The sequence below is a fragment of the Chiloscyllium plagiosum genome, unplaced genomic scaffold (assembly GCF_037043375.1).
Source record: "Chiloscyllium plagiosum isolate Xiang-an unplaced genomic scaffold, Cpla_swu_hap1 HiC_scaffold_18, whole genome shotgun sequence".
NCBI classification, from domain to species: domain Eukaryota; kingdom Metazoa; phylum Chordata; class Chondrichthyes; order Orectolobiformes; family Hemiscylliidae; genus Chiloscyllium; species Chiloscyllium plagiosum.
In genome coordinates this window covers 49,842,966-49,860,566 of record NW_028270156.1, presented here as the reverse complement: position 1 = coordinate 49,860,566, position 17,601 = coordinate 49,842,966, and the positions used below count along the sequence as shown (strand labels likewise).

The following is a 17,601-nucleotide window of genomic DNA, read 5'->3' as shown; positions in this document are numbered from 1 at the left end:
GGTGACTGAAATGTTTGTAGTCCTTTTGTCATCAGAAAATATAAAAAAAGAGATGGAACATGTTTGGCCATAGCACTTGTGGGTTTCTTTGTTGAAAAGAAAGTAAGTGGACATTCCAACGAGTTTCCTTAATCTTCTTACTACAACAGTGGCTCAGAAGAAACCCTAGAGTAACAGTAGCTGCTTACATTGTTACTGATGTGTTTCCAGGAATTTTTCAAAGGTCCCGTGGGAGATTGGAAGGACATGCGATGAGGTGCCATATGAAGGTGCACTTTAGAAAGAGATTGCACTCAAAATGGCTTCTTTAGCAGGTCTCTAAGGAAATTGGCTTTGGTTCTTTTGACTGAATATAATGGAGCAGCAATACATCAACCAAGCCAACACTCTTGATTACGAACAGACATACACGCTTGGGAAATAATCTCTGAACTGCTACAGTAATGTACCCAGTAGATCATCGGAGTATGAAGGATTGACTTAATCTAAATGAGACCACCCTACCTGAGCCACTATAAAAGTGGCCATCAACATACTATCGTGTGTGAGATCATAGGCCTTGCTGTTCAGTATTTAACTAAAGTGCCTTCTCTTCTCCAGTGTTGATTCTCGGGATTGCACTATTTTCCAATGATTTTAAGCTCAACAAAAAATGACAGTTGCATTTATTTAGCATCTTTCGTAGCCTTAGATCAGAGTACTTTTAAGCTAGTGAAGAGCTTTTGTAATTTAGAAATGTACACACAGCAAGATTTCACAATAAGTAACATTTAGATTCCATGCAGTTGGAAACAGGCCCTTTAGCCCAACAAGTCCATACTGACCCTCCGAAGAGAAACCCACCCAGACCCATTTCCCTCTGACTAATGCACCTAACACCATGGGCAATTTAGCATGGCCAATTCACCTTTGGACTGTGGGAGGAAACCAGAGCACCAGGAGAAAACCCACGCAGACACAGGGAGAATGTGCAAACTCCACTTCAGCTTTTTATTCCCTACAGTGCGGAAACAGGCCCTTCGGCCCAACCAGTCCACACCAACCTTCAAGGAGTAATCCACCCAGGCCCATGATAATGACCAGCTCATCTATTGTGGTGACCTGATTAAAAAATAAACATTGGCCAGGATATTGATAACTCTCATGCTCTTCCAGTGAAATACTGCTTTAGAATTTTTTTTTTAAACCTTCCTGAGAAGTCAGAGACACAGCCTTAACATCTCATCTAAATGAGGGCTCCACTACCAATGCTGCACGAGGGAGTCAACCTAGAATTTTGTGCTCAAGTCATGCAGTGGGACTTTGTCTCAAAACGGCAAAAGTGAGGACTGCAGATGCTGGAGATGAGAGTCTGGATTAGAGTGGTGCTGGAAAAGCACAGCAGGTCAGGCAGCATCCAAGGAGCAGGAAAATTGACTGTTTCGGGTAGGAGCCCTTCATCAGGAATTATACTGGGAGCCTCCGGAGTGGAGAGATAAATTTAAGTAAAGGATAGCGTGCCTGCAAACTAACTTTTTGTGACACATGCACTAGAACACCTGAGCCTATCTGTACCTTAGAATTTAGCAATTGTTCTCCATTTAAATAATATTCTGCTCTTCATTCTTCCTGCCATAGTAAACAACTTCACATTTCCCAACACTATAGTCCATCTGCCAGATTTTTCCTCATTCAAGTGTCAGTCTACAACTTCCCTAATCTCTTCTCCGTGCTTTCCTATCTATCCTGGTGTCCTCTGCAAATTTAGCTACCATGCCTTCGCTAAGTCATTGACGTACGTTAGAAAACATTGGGGCCCCAGCACAGACCCTTGCGAGACTCCATGCCAAACATCCTGCCAATCAGACAAAGATCCATTTGTGCGTGCTATTTTCTGTAAGCTAGTCAATATTCTACCCAGGCTAACATATTACACCCTACGCCACGAACGTCTATTTTCTGCAGTAAACTTTAATGTGACATCCTATTAATGTCCTCTGGAAATCCTGGTATAAAAAGCTACCCTTTCTCCACAGCACGTTACTCCTTCAAAAACTCCAATAAATTGTTTGAACATTTTTATCCTTTGATAAAAAATGTTGACTCTTCCCAATTATCTTGAGCTTTTCTAAGTGTGCAGCTATAATTTCTCACTATATTTGTACTCTATAGAAAAATTCTCAAGTGAGAACCCTCCACTCGTACTGTCACCTTTGTTGCAATCAAATAACTCTCAAAACAATCGTCAGACCTAGCACCCTCCTGATCTACATGGCTCAATCCATAGTAGGGTGTAAGCTTACAACTATTTAGGGATGTTATCATTTTTGAATGCGTGTCAAAATTAACAAATGACTGCATACGTCCGAAAAAGTACCAGAAAGAGATTTAACATCTCCACACATTCTTACAATAACGATAAACATTTTGTGTGTGGTGTGGTGAAATAAGCACATACATACCAGACGTGACCTCAGAGTGGTCTATGAGCTAAGAACAAGCTTGTAATCCTTTTTAAGTATCAACTATTTCAATTTTAAAATAACCAGCAGCACAGTTTTATGCTTTAAACAAGGTAAATAACTACTTTATTATGCAGCCATTGTGGAGAGTTGTGCAAGTAAAATGTGTTAGTTATTACTTTAAATCTTTGATAAAAGTTATGCATAAAGTTAAAAACGAGATCAGTTTCTACTATCATTACATGCCTGGACCATTTACAATTCTCCTTCTGAAGCAAAGAAATTGAAATTTGAAGATAGTTTCAGCAGCTCTGACGGCTTCTGTGGATGAATAGTTGGAAGATGCTCCAATAGGTGGACTGAGTGGAACAGGTCCTTGGAGTGAACAAACTGTCCTTTCTTTCAGTTTTCCAGCACTGTAGAGTTGTCCCTGTTGATAGCCTAGTTCAGTACAGCAGTCCTGGATGCCTCCCTCTGTGCATAGGTACTTTGCAGTAACAGTATAAGCAGCTACTGTGATGTTTCAGCCAATCTTTTTACCAGGTACTGTGGGAGATTGGAAAAATATACAGGACACTTAAGGTGCTGTTGGTATAGTGTGAACATCTGAGCCAATGATAACATCTTTACAGAGTCCTTTCGTTATTTATATATTGTGACGGGGAGATTAATTTGTGGCTGGCCATGATCCATGGCTCAATGAGACAATGTATGGTACTACTCAATATTGACTCAAACAAAGCAGAAATCACCAAAGACTGCCATGGTTAATTGATCCTAGCTAATTTGTCCAAAGATCCTACAATGAGTTAGGAGAAGGAAGTTGGACTCGGTACACCTGCTGCTACTATTATATAAACATTAGCTGAGGAGATGTCAACAGAACAACCTGAACAATCCCAGAGAAGAGTAGTTTGTTGATGTTCTTTCTGTTTGCTCTCATACTAAGAATACCCACTTTGGTGAGACACTGGATGGCTGCTGGCACTTTTGGAACCAGATCTCATTAGGATTCAGGTGAGGATTGAAGAAATTTGAAGGAAAAGATTGATTTGGTATTGGTTGACAACATTCTACGCAAACACTAAAATATCCCACTTGATACTATGCCACACAGGAGTTGTTATGACAGGGTTTCAGCCTCCTGATTGTTACATTGAAAATGGAGTTCAGTTTGGTTAGTAGGTCCTAAACAAAACAGGAGCACGGCATGAAGTAAGCTTTCAAACCTGTTTTCTGAACTGGACTTTTAAAAGTTACTTTTGATAATCTCGGTATAAAACACTTTTTGGATCCGCAGGTATTCTATGGACAATCAAACTACTGTTTTATTGTTTATGTTGCCTTCACATTCTTGTGTACACTGAATGGTATCTCAAGTCTGTGAAACGTGCACAGGCAGACTGATGCCTTTTATATAAAAAGAAAACTATAGTCATCCACCAAATAGAAACAAGTTTCAGCCATCGCATTGTAGTCATTGGGCTCCTGGCTTTAGAAGTTTTTTTTATCCATTCATATTTAACTTCTGTTTCTTTCCCCCACCATCACTTTCAATGAGTACCCTTCATCAGCACCTCTCTCCATCTCAAGTGAGGTTGGCAACTTTACAAAGGAGAAGATTTCCTTAATGCACTAAACAGGAGATTGAAATCAGCACAATCTTTGTTTCACAGTGGAAATGGTTCCTTCAAAGCGATAATTCACTCTCTCGCTGCTCAATCTTCTTACACGTAGTTTTAACTATTATTTCATTTTTATCTCCCCAACTGTGAAAGTAGGTGATGCAGGACTAGATGTTTTAGTTTAAATTTCCAACATGCAGTAAATTGTTAACTGAGTTGCAATGCCACAAGGCCACTGTAACTGACTTCACAGAGTACAGAGCAGACAAATGATTAACAGCATTTCAATCCCTCAGTTCAGCTTGCTAGATTTGAGCATTTGTGACCATCTGCTTAAGAAAATATCGATCTTGGTTTAATGCCCACCATGATGGAATAACCAGCCAATTTGATTGGATCTATATGAGAAATTCAAGGGAGAGACTTCACAAAAGGAAAACAAAAATCTTTAACTATAAAAAGAGCAAGAGAATAACTTCGGGACAAGTGGCCTCCATTTCGGACCCAATGTGGGTACAGACCCAGAAAATACGAGTAATTTCCTCAATGAAATCTTTGCAACAATCTTCATAGTGGAAAAGGAAGATGAAGATATAAACATCATGATGGAGCACTGGGAAATATTCAAAAAAATTAACAGAGAAAGAATGCACCAGCAGGTTTAGCACCTTACGGTGAGAATAATAGCCCTTGACATCAAGACCATATTTGACTGAGTGAGGCATCAAGGAGCCCTAACAAAACTGGAATTAATGGGTATAGGGGGAAAATTCTCCACTGTTGGAGTCATACCTGGCACGTAGAAAGACAGTCATGATTTTTCAAGGTCTGTCATTTCAGCTCCAGGACATCTCAGCAGGAGTTCCTCAGGGTAGTGTCACAGGCCCAACCATTTTCAGCTGAATCATTATTGACCTTCTCTCCATAATTCAGTAGTGGGGTTGTTCACTGATGATTGCACAATGTTCAGCACCATTCGTGGCTCTTCAGACACTGAAGCAGTCCACGTTCAAATGCAACATGACCTGGACAATATCCAGGCTTGAGCTGACAAGTGGCATGTAACATTCATGCCACACAAATGCCAGGCTAGGATCATCACCAATAAGAAACAATCCTCTCCCACTGCCACTTGACATTCAATGGTGTTACCACTACTGAATTCCCCACTATCAACATCCTGGGGGTTACCATTAACTAGAAACTCAACTGGACTTGCCACATAAACAGTGGCTACAAGAGAACGTCAGACTACCAATAACATGGCAAATAACTGACCTAACTCCCCAGAGCCTGTCCACCATCTACAAAGCACAAATTAAGAGTGTTATGCAATATTCCCACTTGCCTGGTTGGATGCAGTTCCAACAACAGTTAAAAAGCTTGATACTATCCAAGACAAAGTATTCCGCCTGATTGGCGCCACATCCACAAGCATCCTCTCCCTCCACCAACAGCGCTCAGTAGCATCAGTGTGTACTATCTACAAGATTCACTGCAGATATTCACCAAAGATCCTCAGACAGCACTTTCCAAACCCATGACCACTTCCGTCTAGAAGGACAAGGACAGCAGAAAAATGGGAATACTACCACCTTCAATTCCCCTCCAAGCACTTACCATTCTGGCTTGGAAATATGTCATCGTTCCTTCACAGTCAGTGGGTCAAAATCCTGGAATTCCTTCCATAATGGCATTGTGGGTCAATCCACAGCAGGTGGATTGCAGCAGTTCAAGAAGGCAGCTCACCACCACCTTCTCAGGGACAAATAGGAACAGGCAATAAATGCTGGCCAACCAGCATCCCACAAATGAATAAAAGGGAAATGCCAAATAGGATTTATTCCACTCCCATTCTGTTGAGGGAGGCAAGGGGACAGATATCAGGGGCCTGGTAGAAATTTTCAGATTCTCTCTGGCCATAGATGAGGTGCCAGAGGACTGTCTGCTTACATTGTCCCATCAATAAGAAGTGAGCTGGGAATATACCAAGAAATACCAGGCCTGTCAGTTTAAGTTCAGTGTTATTAGTAAGAATTCTGAGGGAAAGAATATACGTTGAAATTCATGGTTTAATCAGGTACAGTCAGCATACAAACAAGTTAAGGCTGTGTTTGACATTTAATTGAATTTTTGAGGAGGTAACTAGGAGTGTTGATAAGAGTAATGCATTTGATGTGGTCTACACGACTTTAGCAAATCTTTGATAAATTCCCTCATGACAGACTGGTCAACAAAGAAAGAACCTATGGGATCCAAGGCAAAATGTCACATTGGATCCAAAATTGGCTGAGAGGTAGGAAGCAGAGGGTAGAGCAATGTTTGTGTAGCTGGAAATCAGTTTCCTGTGAGATGCTGCAGTCTTTGCTCTTTATGGTTTGCATTAACGATTTTAATGTGGGAGATATGATCACAAAGTTTGCAGATGACACAAGAATTGCTAGAGTGGTAAAGAGTAAGGTGGATAGTTGTAAACTGCAGAAGGATATCAACAGACTGATTGGATGGGTACAGCAGTAGCAAATGGAATTCATTCTGGAAAAGAGAAAATGCACTTAGAGTCATAGAGATGTACAGCATGGAAACAGACCCTTCGGTCCAACCCATCCTTGCCGACAAGATATCCCAACCCAATCTAGTCCCACCTGCCAGCACCTGGCCCATGTTCCTCAAAACCCTTCCTATTTGTATACCCATCCAAATGCCTCTTAAATGTTGCAATTGTACCAGCCTCTACCACTTCCTCTGGCAGCTCATTCCATACACGTACCACTCTGTGTGAAAAAGTTGCCCCGTAGGTCTCTTTTGTATCTTTCCCCTCTCACCCTAAACATATGACCTCTAGTTCTGACCCTGACCCCAGGGAAAAGACTTTGCCTATTTACCCTATCCATGCCCCTCATAATTTTGTAAACCTCTATTAGGTTTTTTAAACCTCAGCCTCTGACGCTCCAGGGAAAACAGTCCCAGCCTGTTCAGCCTCTCCCCATAGATCAAATCCTCCAACCCCGGCAACATCCTTGTAAATCTTTTCTGAACCCTTTCAAGTTTCACAACATCTTTCCTATAGGAAGGAGACCAGAACTGCATGCAATATTCCAACAGTGGCCTAACCAATGTCCCGGACAGCCTCAACATGACCTCCCAACTCCTGTACTCAATACTCTGACCAATAAAGAAAAGCATACCAAATGCCTTCTTCACTATCCTATCTACCTGCGACTCCACTTTCAAGGAGCTATGAACCTGCACTGCAAGGTCTCTTTGTTCAGCAACACTCCCTAGGACCTTACCATTAAGTGTATGAGTCCTGCTAAGATTTGCTTTCCCCAAAATGCAGCACCTCGCATTTATCTGAATTAAACTCCATCTGCAACTTCTCAGCCCATTGGCCCATCTGGTCCAGATTCTGTTGTAAGCTGAGGTAACCCTCTTCGTTGTCGACTACACCTCCAATGTTGGTGTCATCTGCAAACTTACTAACTGTACCTCTTATGCTCGCATCCAAATCATTTATGTAAATGACAAAAAGTAGAGGACTCAGCACCAATCCTTGTGGCACTCCACTGGTCACAGGCCTCCAGAGGGCTAGGTAAATTCACCATATTCCTACCAGACCATAGGGATGCTCTCTCATTCGAGAGACAATTGGTGGGAAGTTGAACCCAAGGGTCACAATGCCTCAGGCGAGAGGTGAGATGGGACCTTATTGTTAACTGCAGCCAGTCCGGAAGTTGAACCCATGCTGTTGGCTTCACTCTGCAAATCAGCCATCCAGCCAACTGATCTCCTCTTAACGAAACAGCAGACATTTGTTTCACTGTGTCCATCTTGATGCTCACCACCAGATTGTGTGTGAGATATTTTTACTAACATACCATGTATGTGATTGGTATCTTCTCTCTGCATCAAGATCAGATAATCATTAAACATGTCCCAAACATGACGGTTCCACCATTATTCTACGAACAAAGTAAATGTTCAATCTGTTCTGGCCAGTCCGTCAAATTAATGCTTGCTCTTAAACCTCTGACTGTAGCAGAATCACTGAAGTTAATATTATTAATAACATATCCTTTCATAAAATATAGAGCCAAAAGTGGAGGAGAGGTGGGGCATTTTGTTCCGTGAACATGAGGGAAGGTGGAATGATATCCCACAGGTCAGTACAATCTGCGTAATCGTGAAGTTTATCCAACTGAATTTTCAAACAAAAGATTCTGCAAATTTCCCTGGCCTTCCAACGAAAGTTGAGCATACTTCAGGAAACATCATAGATCCTGCATTATTTATTCACGACTACTTGCCTTCTTTGGCCTAACATTTCCTGAAATCCATCACCTTCCTCGTTGACATCTCAATGATGTCAACATTGAGACCCACGATTCATTTACTATTCATTCTACACTAACCTTTATAAAATCAGACCATTTCCTAGCCAGATTATCAGTTATTTTTATAAAAACCTTAACTTAAAAAACAAATAACCACTTTAGATAGGAATTAGGTCATATATGCTATGGTCGAAGCATTTGGCAGCATTTGTTGATAATTTTCAATATACTGATTCATGCTGGAATTTCCTGACAGCTGGGGAATTCATAAAGCCGGTAAAAACCTAACCACTCATTGCCACAAAGTCTTCTAAGAATTGTCACCTTCACAACCAATCCTGTGTATTTACTGCATTCTGTATTTCTGCAAAAATAAATTTTAGCAATGGAGCCAACTTGAAGGAAGCTATCTTGCACGCTTATACAGAGGTGTTAACTGGCTATTTCCTCTTTGTTTACTCACTGTCAAGGTCATGGATCTGCAATACTAAAAAGAGGATGATGTCATTATTAGACTACCATATTTATAGCAGTATACGACTCATCGAAAATAATATTGTGCTACTGAGTGAAATGAATAGTTTATGGATAGATTTGCAATTCTTTAGGGGAGAATAAGTTGCAGCACTGAAGGAAACAACAGTTCTTCAGCTAAGCTCTAATACCGTGCCAAGTCTTCAAATTCAAATTAATGAAAAACATTTAAGTTAATATTTCTCGTGATTATGTAGGTACTCGTAAAATTAAATTTATTGTATATTTCTATCTGCCCTGAGAATGAGGTAGGCAAGTTATCTCTTTGAGAAGGGTGGTACTGTGGCTCAGTGGTTAGCATTGCTGACTCACAGCGCCAAAGACCCAGGTTCAATTCCAGCCTTGGGTGACTGTCTATGTGTGGAGTTTGCACATTCTCCTCATCTCTCAATGGGTTTCTGTCGGGTGCTCCAGTTTCCTCCCATAGTCCAAAGATGTGCAGGTCAGGTGGATTGGCCATGGAAAATGTGGGGTTACTGGGATAGGATGGGACCTGTGTCTGGGTGAGTAGTGCATCCCCTGTCAACTAGTTAGTGAACTACTTTGTTCTTCCTCAACAATTGTTCATTTTAGTTTTTCACTGGTGTTACTGGTGAGAGGGCATACGCTCTGTCGATTAAGGATGTGGGTAGTCTCTCGCATTTGGACAGCTAATTATATTGCAAACTCAGATTCCACCAGTCCTTGTACACACAATTGGCTTAGAACCTAGAGCAAAAAAAAAGCTTGAATTCAGTAGAGATTGCATTTTGACAAGAGAAGTCAGTTGATGGCTTTGCTTGACTGACATCTTTAAGTTATAAGTTGTTCTTTCTGTGATCTCTTTTGTCAAAGTTTCAATGTTTATTCCCATAAGATTAAGATGCGCAAGGTGTTTGAAGCCTTTGTTATTGATACTTTAATGGACTGCTTATCGGACAGTCTATTTCATCAGCCTATAGGAGCAGCAGCTATTTTCAAAGACGTTTGTGAACAAGTTATACTCCTCCCAATAGTTCCATTCTTAGTATTTTTAGTATATGGCTCATGTGTTACGTACATGTGGGTGAATGATTAGACTTGGGGAATTTGGACAGTATGTGGGAGACATGAAGTATGAAACTTTAGTTGATATGGAATGTACAGGGGTACATTGGAGGTCTGGGGCTGTGAGGAACAAGGGCTGGTGTCTTAGCTTTTTTTACGAAGCCCCATACCATCGAAATGGGTCTTCTAATCAGCCTGCCTCTGCACATGCGTATTTGTGTAGCTGCCTTGGCTGTGCTTCCAGGGCTGACAGTTCTGACTCTATCTTGCACATAGCTGCCCAGAGAAACAATTGTGGGGGCTTCATCAGCTCTCTGTGGGACTCGATCAGCTCGAGACATCAGTGTCAGGATGACAACATTGCAGTAACGTGTGAAATCAGTTATCAGCAGCACGCTGCACTCTTCAAGTATCTCAGAAAGCAGCTTCAAAATCTCCATCTCTATAGAAGCCAATTTGGGCTTCAACAAGCCTGAACAACAACAGCAGTGGTTTACAATGTTCATCACACTTTGCTAAAATGACTTAATGAATGCCCAACCAGAAGCCGAGGTGCATTTCAGTTCAGCCAGGTCTGTCAATTTTCTTTTCAGCCAAATTAACATTATTGCCATAAAAAAAAGTCATTGGAAAGAGGATTTGAGTTAAAGGTTGCAATGTTTCATCTCAATTATATGGAACTTTGGTTAGATCATACATGGAGTAGTGCGAGCAGTGTTAGTTCTTTAAACCAAGAACATCCTTCTTAAGGTAAGAGGGAATGCAATGGAAAGACGTGTTCTGGGATGACAAGACTGTCCTATGAAGAGAGGAGATTAGGGAAACTGGGTCTGTGCTCTCTCGAGTTCAAAGTATGAGGCGATGTTATTGAAACTTGCAAAATGCTGAAAGACAGGGTAGATGCAGATAAAATGTTGCTCTTACTTGGAGCTACAAACCAAGGGATACAATTTCAAAATAATGGGAAACAACTTCAGTCTGACATGAAGGGTTTTTTTTTTATTTTTTTGTAGACAGATTGAGAATTCTCTATTCCAGAGGGCTGTGAAAGCTTAATCATTGAGTATGTCCATCATAAGTAGTTTCATGACTCTGCTTCCCTCCACAGAGTTTACTGTTGCCATACATAAATCCTAAGACTGTGGGATGTAAGTCCTATAGCTCAAGGTTCCAACCACATTTGTGTACATTTAACTTTATATTTTTCTGAAGTTCTGATATTTTCAATTGCTTTTCTCAGGTAGGACTGAAGAACCCCTGACTTGAGCCGATATATCATCCGTTTCAAGGTTCCAGAGATACAAAATAAGCTCTTATAACACGATGTGCAATAAAATAGATGGATGAAACGCTGACATTGCGGTCTATTTGAGTTGCAACAACTACACTGGTGTAACGTACACCTCAAGACATTCATCTTCAAATGATTAAGTACTGCTCCACTAGTCAGCACTACATCCCAGGATCAAGTGGAGTTGTCAATTCATCAGCTGGAGAGACTTCTGTATGAGGCAGGTGCAAGGCAGAGCCCATGGTATTTTTCCAAACATGTAGTGTTTGAGCAAAACAGATAGCAGAGCTAAATATCCTAGGGTTCACTATAAATAGGACATCCTTATATGAACCTATGATTTATGCAATCTTTGACCTTGATAACATTCTGTGTCAATGGAATAGAAACAGAGTACTGTGCCAATCTTCATTAGCAGGTATAGACTGTACAGTGGCGACTCAGTATTGGGGGGATTTATGTGATCGCCTGGCAGGTGTCATAGTTCCCTCATGTATTAACCAGGAGTCATATCTTTTGGGATGGAATAGTTCACACAGGTCTCTCTGGTCCATTCAACTGGGCACTCTGCATTAGGTAACTACATGCACTTTTGGGAGGAAGATGAAGAAATAGAGCTCTCCTGCAAAGCAAATCTGTATGCTTTAATAGCATGCTCCTTATTAGGTTAGAAGCTATCCCTCCATCCAATACAATTGAAGTTATTTCTCGACATACCAGTGCCTTTTGAACAATGCTGCTGCAGCCTAAAGGGAGTTGATATTTCCAGAAACCTCCCTTCCAGGTATTCCTGGAGTACAACTCCTAGGAAAATTGGGAGCAATATTTGATTTATTACCAAATACAGTAATGTCTCCTACCCAATGATATTGCATCTGAAATATTCCTTGTGGGTAACCTTATTTTATTATCTATTGGCCAGAACGTGCTGATGGACCAGACATTTCATCTCACTGTTATAAAGATCTGCATTTCTCAAATAGTGATTTTGAATTAATCAGCTGGAAACAGGCATTAGGCTTTAAAAAAAACAGAAATGTTTGAAGTGTTTTCAGCCTACATATGTTCCACATCCCTAACTTATGGAGAGGAGACTGCAAATTTACAAAACTCACTACAGACATTGAACCCCACCCATGCCAGGGGACTGTGAAAGACCTTCCTTCCTGCCTTTTGGATAAGATATCCAGGGAAGCCATTTCCAGTCATTAGCAGCTGAAGATGAGCCATTCAAAGGTTAATTGCCTGGACAAATGATATATTTTTTAAATCAAACAGTTTTCTAGATGAGCTAATTGGGTTAGGATTGGAATATACAATAAAGTTTGAATTACAGGCATTGGAGAGAAGTCATTAACCAGGCAAGGTATTTTGTATGGTTAAAATTCAAAAATAAAACTTTTTTTCCATTCAGCTGCATTTATCAGTCTCTTCAACCACTTTTTCCTGCACATTATTTATATATCTAATTTGCTTCTCAGTTCCCTTATCTCAGTGGGCCAACTGGGTTCATTCTGTGATGAAAATAACTGCATTGCCATTACTTTTGCTCTCTGCACTTGAATCCTTTACTTAAGAAAGTGACTAGGTCTCTTCATTCAATGAGACCTTAGTTCACTCCTTTAACCTCAGCTCGCACCCCTCTAAAATGGTGGTACAAACATTTTGTCAGTTGAAGCATGCAATGTTATGACCAGGTGAGGAAACTTGAAGAAATTCCTCTCCTCCTTCTCCTCACTAGCAAGATTTGTGGGCATCCCGGGCCACAGAAAATGCTGATTCATTTCTCTAGTTCTTGAAAGCAATCAGCAGTCACCATTCCTTTTGGTACGAACTGCTGACAGCTATCCTGTGGTCCATAGCAATGCCTGAACAAACACTGACCACTCATTGTCACTGACTCAGGTTTCAAGGGAGCGCTGAAAGCAACAGTATGGGTTTTGAACACTGCAAACACAAAAGCCCAACCCCCAGTACCCTCCTTTTAACAGGTCTATTTTCACTGCCCTGCCTCCCTTTCCTCTCTAGTTTATCTCTGAGTATTTACCTCACCCATCTCTCTCTCTGGGGTCTGTGACATCTTTCAGACCACAGTTTTCTATAGTTTATGGTTCTGTGTTAAGACAGAATGGCTGCATATCTGGGCCCTGCCACCTTGGTTCCTCGACAAAGGAATGTCAAGGAACATTCCAGGCCACGAATTGGAAAGGACATGGCATTTCTGAATTCCTCGCGGATAATCTCACATAGGTTATCATAGTTAGCTTCAATTTTAAATACCCATAATCATTGGTCAAAAGCAAGTTGCTTAACCAAATAATATTCTAGAGTAACAGTCTGAAAACACATGCCAACAGATTCAAGAACAGCTTCTTCCCTGCTGTTATCAGACTTAAGAATGGAACTTTCATATCAGACTTGACCTTTCTCTGCACCTGATTTGTAGTTGTAACATTATATTCTGCATTCCATTCCATTATCCTGTTGTACTTATATAAGATGTGATTTGTTTGGATAGCATCAATACAATATTTTTCACTATCTTAGTACATGTGTCAATAATAAATCAAGATCAATATGTCTGGTCAGGTTGTTTCTGTAAAGTATAGATTTTTTGTCTAAATGCCTTGAGCTCCAATGGGTATATACTGAAAACAGCCCCTTTTGTTGCTAGTCATTAAACGAGCAAATGTGAGTACTTCAGCACATAAGTTTGACTTATGCGTGGTTCTCTCATTCTCACTGCTCAGCTTAAACTATCTCAAAGTGAACGTTCTCTTTTTGTCTTTCTTGGAATTCGTTCTTTCTTTGCTGTCTCTCTTCTCCATTCTATCTTTCTCTTTCCTGCCTGTTTCTCCTGGAATTCTCTTTCCTTGCTGACATTCTTTTAGCCTTTCCAATTCTGATACATCCCTACTTTCTCGCCCTAAATATTTTGCCGCCAGTATTTCTATTTCTGATTTCCAGGCATTTGAACAGAACCCCACATCTAAATGCTTAGTAGGTTTAATTCTTCCAAAATTGAGGCTTTTCATTTTCTATGTTATTTCACCCCACTCCATGGGAGTTTTAACATTGAACTTGGACATTGCATCACTTTTAATCTTGGAGACGCCAGGTAAACTTCTGACAATTTTTTTTGATGGAGCTTTTGAGGACACAGTTTGTTTTTACACTTCAATTTTTTCATTACAGAGTCTGAATAGTACTCCATATTTATTATGATATGGTGAGGAACAGTCAAGACTTCCTGCTTTATAAAAAAAACTCTCATGATTAGTCACAACAGATATTTTTATTTAGCCATTTTAGCACATAGCTATCACAATTCAATTCGATTTGGTTAACCACATCAAAATGAAGGAGGTAAAACTGAAAGGTTTTCATGAGTGAAAGAGGAGAATTTTATCAGAAAAAGAATAAAAATGTCACAACAAAAACTCTCAAAAAACCCACAGGTAATGAGCTTACAGTAAAATTAGGAATGCAGAATGGAGGATAGCAGGGATTTCTAATAGAAACAGGAAGGATTTGCAGTTTACAGCTTTTTCTTAAAAACAACTCTTTCAGTTGTGTGTGAAACCTGAGACACAACTGCTTAAGCTGTTTGAGAGACAGAGAGACAGACAGAGAGAGACAGAAAGAGAGAGAGATCAAGAAGCTCTCCACATACTATTATATTCAGTCCCTGCTACTTTATCTCCCTTTCTTGCTCAAAACAAGTTACTGAAATACATTTGGTTCACATACCAAGCCTAGCTCTATTGTCTTATCCAAACTGAACACTCTGCTGGTAACCTTTTCACTCCAACATGTGAGCAAAAGGAGTGACATGAATTTCTTGATACCTCACTGAGTTTTCACTCACTGGCTCGCACCTACTTCATCCTGCTTTAATTCCTCACGCTTCCTCATCTCTGCAGTTCCAACTCACTCACCGGGGACACCTCACCACCTCTCCTGCTCATGCATCACCACGAACTGTTGTTTCATCCACTGTCATCACACTCAATCCCTCCCTCTCATTGCAGGAGATTTTGGTCCCTCCTCAGGGTTTTGTGGAGACAAATCCAAATTGATGTACCTACGATCCTCAGACTGGTTCCACTTGACATGCAAGACCAACTGTAGTCCACTCCCTGGTCTGAAATGAGAAGGGTCTTGGATTCTGGTCAGACCAAGCATCTAACTGACCATGGCCAATCTCTTAGACTGGAATTAAACCGATCCTTTTACAGAGTGTGATGGCACGATCTGATTGACTGTAGTCCCATTTGATTCTATTTAGGATTATCCCCCTTTGCTTTTCAGCCATTTGGCTAAAGAGCATGCATTTTCTGCTGCTTAAGCTGTAAACAAATGCCGTAATTATGACAATGATGTCGCATAGTTGCCTGCAGGGACATGTCCACCCCCTTGACTGCTATTGCTGCCCACCATGATAAGCTGCCTGCATCTACTTTGCACTAAAAGCAATGCAAGCCAGAAACTGGCATTCTGTAACCAAGTGTAAGTGCTAGGAACTCAAACCGAGAGCCATCAGATGTATCCTGTTTAGATGTATATGTCTCTCTGCATGCAAAGCAACCCGACAGAACCATCCAAGTTCCGGGAGTCCCTTAGCTTCAAATTATACAGTCTAAAGAGGATTGAGAGTTGGACTGAGAGCAAACGTGATAAAATGGTAAGGCTGTTGGTTTGTCCATGCTGACTTGCATGGATGAATGGTGGAGGAAGATGGAGTCCATGTCACATGTTGTGGTGAAGATGGAATTGAATAAAGGCTGAGACAAGCAGTGAGCTCCAGTCATCAGAGTAATTTATAATCCGTAAATTGCATGATCTAGTTTCCTGGGAGGAGGAGAGGCCAATTGCCTAATAATGAGGTGCAAATCTACAGAACTCATCACTCAATAGTAAGAAGTGGAAGGCATTGGTTAAAACTTATGGAGATTCTGATTTTGTTTATTTCCATCTCATCAAATTTACTTACATTTTCTCACCCATGCTATTCCAGAGGGAGGGGAATATTCTACCCAGGTCTTTTAACAGTCTGTCCAATCTCAATTTGCATAAACATTCACAGAATCATTGAGATATATATAGCACAAAAGCAAACGCATCGCTTCAACTTGTCCATACCAACCAGATATCCTAAATTAATCTCGTCCCATTTGCCAACACTTGGCCCATATCCCTCTAAAACCTTCCTATTCATATACCCATCCAGATGCCCTTGAATGTTGCAACTATAATCAGCCTCCACCACTTTCTCTGGCAGCTCATTCCTTACGTGAAAACGTTGCCACTTAGGTCCCTGTTAAAATTTTCCCTCTTAAACCTATGCACTCTAGTTTTGAACTCCCCCCACCCGAGGGAAAAGACATTGTCTATTCACCCTATCCACACCCCTCATGATTTTATAAACCTCTACAGTCATGCCTCAGTCTCCAAATGTTCCAGGGAAAATAACCAGTCTATTCAGCCTCACCCTATAGCTGAAACCCTCCAACCCTGACAACATCCTTGTCAATCTTTTCTGAACCCTTTCAAGTTTCACAGCATCCTCCCTATACCAAGGAGACCAGAACTGCACACAATATTCCAAAAGTGGCCTAACCAATGTCTTGTACAACTGCAACATGCCCTCTCAACTCCTGTACTCAATGCTCTGACCAATAAAGATAAGTATGCCAAATGCCTTTTTCACTATCTTATCTACCTGTGACTCAAGGAGCAATGAACTGGCACTCCAATGTCTCTTTGTTCGGCAACACTCCTCAGGACCTTACCATTAAGTGTACAAGTCTTGCCCTAATTTGCCTTTCCAAAGCGCACCTCACATTTATTTAAATTAAACTCCATCAGGTTCATCTGAGCAAGATCACATTGTGCTCCAAGATAACTTTCTTTGCTGTCCACTACATCTCAAATTTTAGTGTCTTCTGCAAACTGACTAACCATATCTCCTATGTTCACATCCAAATCATTTATATAAATAACGAAAAGCAGTGGACCGACCACCGATCCTTGTGGCACACCACTGGTAACAGGCCTTCAGTTTGAAAAGCAACCCTCCACCATCCCCTCTGCCTTCTACCATCAATCCAATTCTGTATATAATGATTAGTTTTCCCTGTATTCCATGTGATCTAACCTTGCTAACCAGTCTACCATGAGGAACCTTGTTGAACGCCTTACTGAAGTCCATGCAGATTATGTCCACCACTCAGGCATCATCAATCCTCTTTTGTTACTTCCTCAAAAATCTCAATCAAGTTAGTGGACTCAATTATGGGACTTTGTCTCACTTTAGCATTAAGTTTGAAATTGAAAACTGACAGAGAGAA

General features: G+C 40.8%; 1 protein-coding gene across 6 annotated transcripts in view; it reads right to left on the bottom strand.

Annotated features, from left to right (window-relative positions):
• Nucleotides 1–17,601, bottom strand: part of lsp1a (lymphocyte specific protein 1 a) — a 335,791-nt gene that overhangs the window by 142,805 nt on the left and 175,385 nt on the right. The window contains exon 2 of one of the 6 annotated variants that reach the window (XM_087996600.1): nucleotides 2,688–2,987. The exons of the other annotated variants lie outside the window; for them this stretch is intronic. The gene's annotated coding sequence lies outside the window, so the exon portion shown is untranslated. The remainder of the gene's footprint in view (nucleotides 1–2,687; nucleotides 2,988–17,601) is intronic. 6 annotated transcript variants of the gene reach the window in all.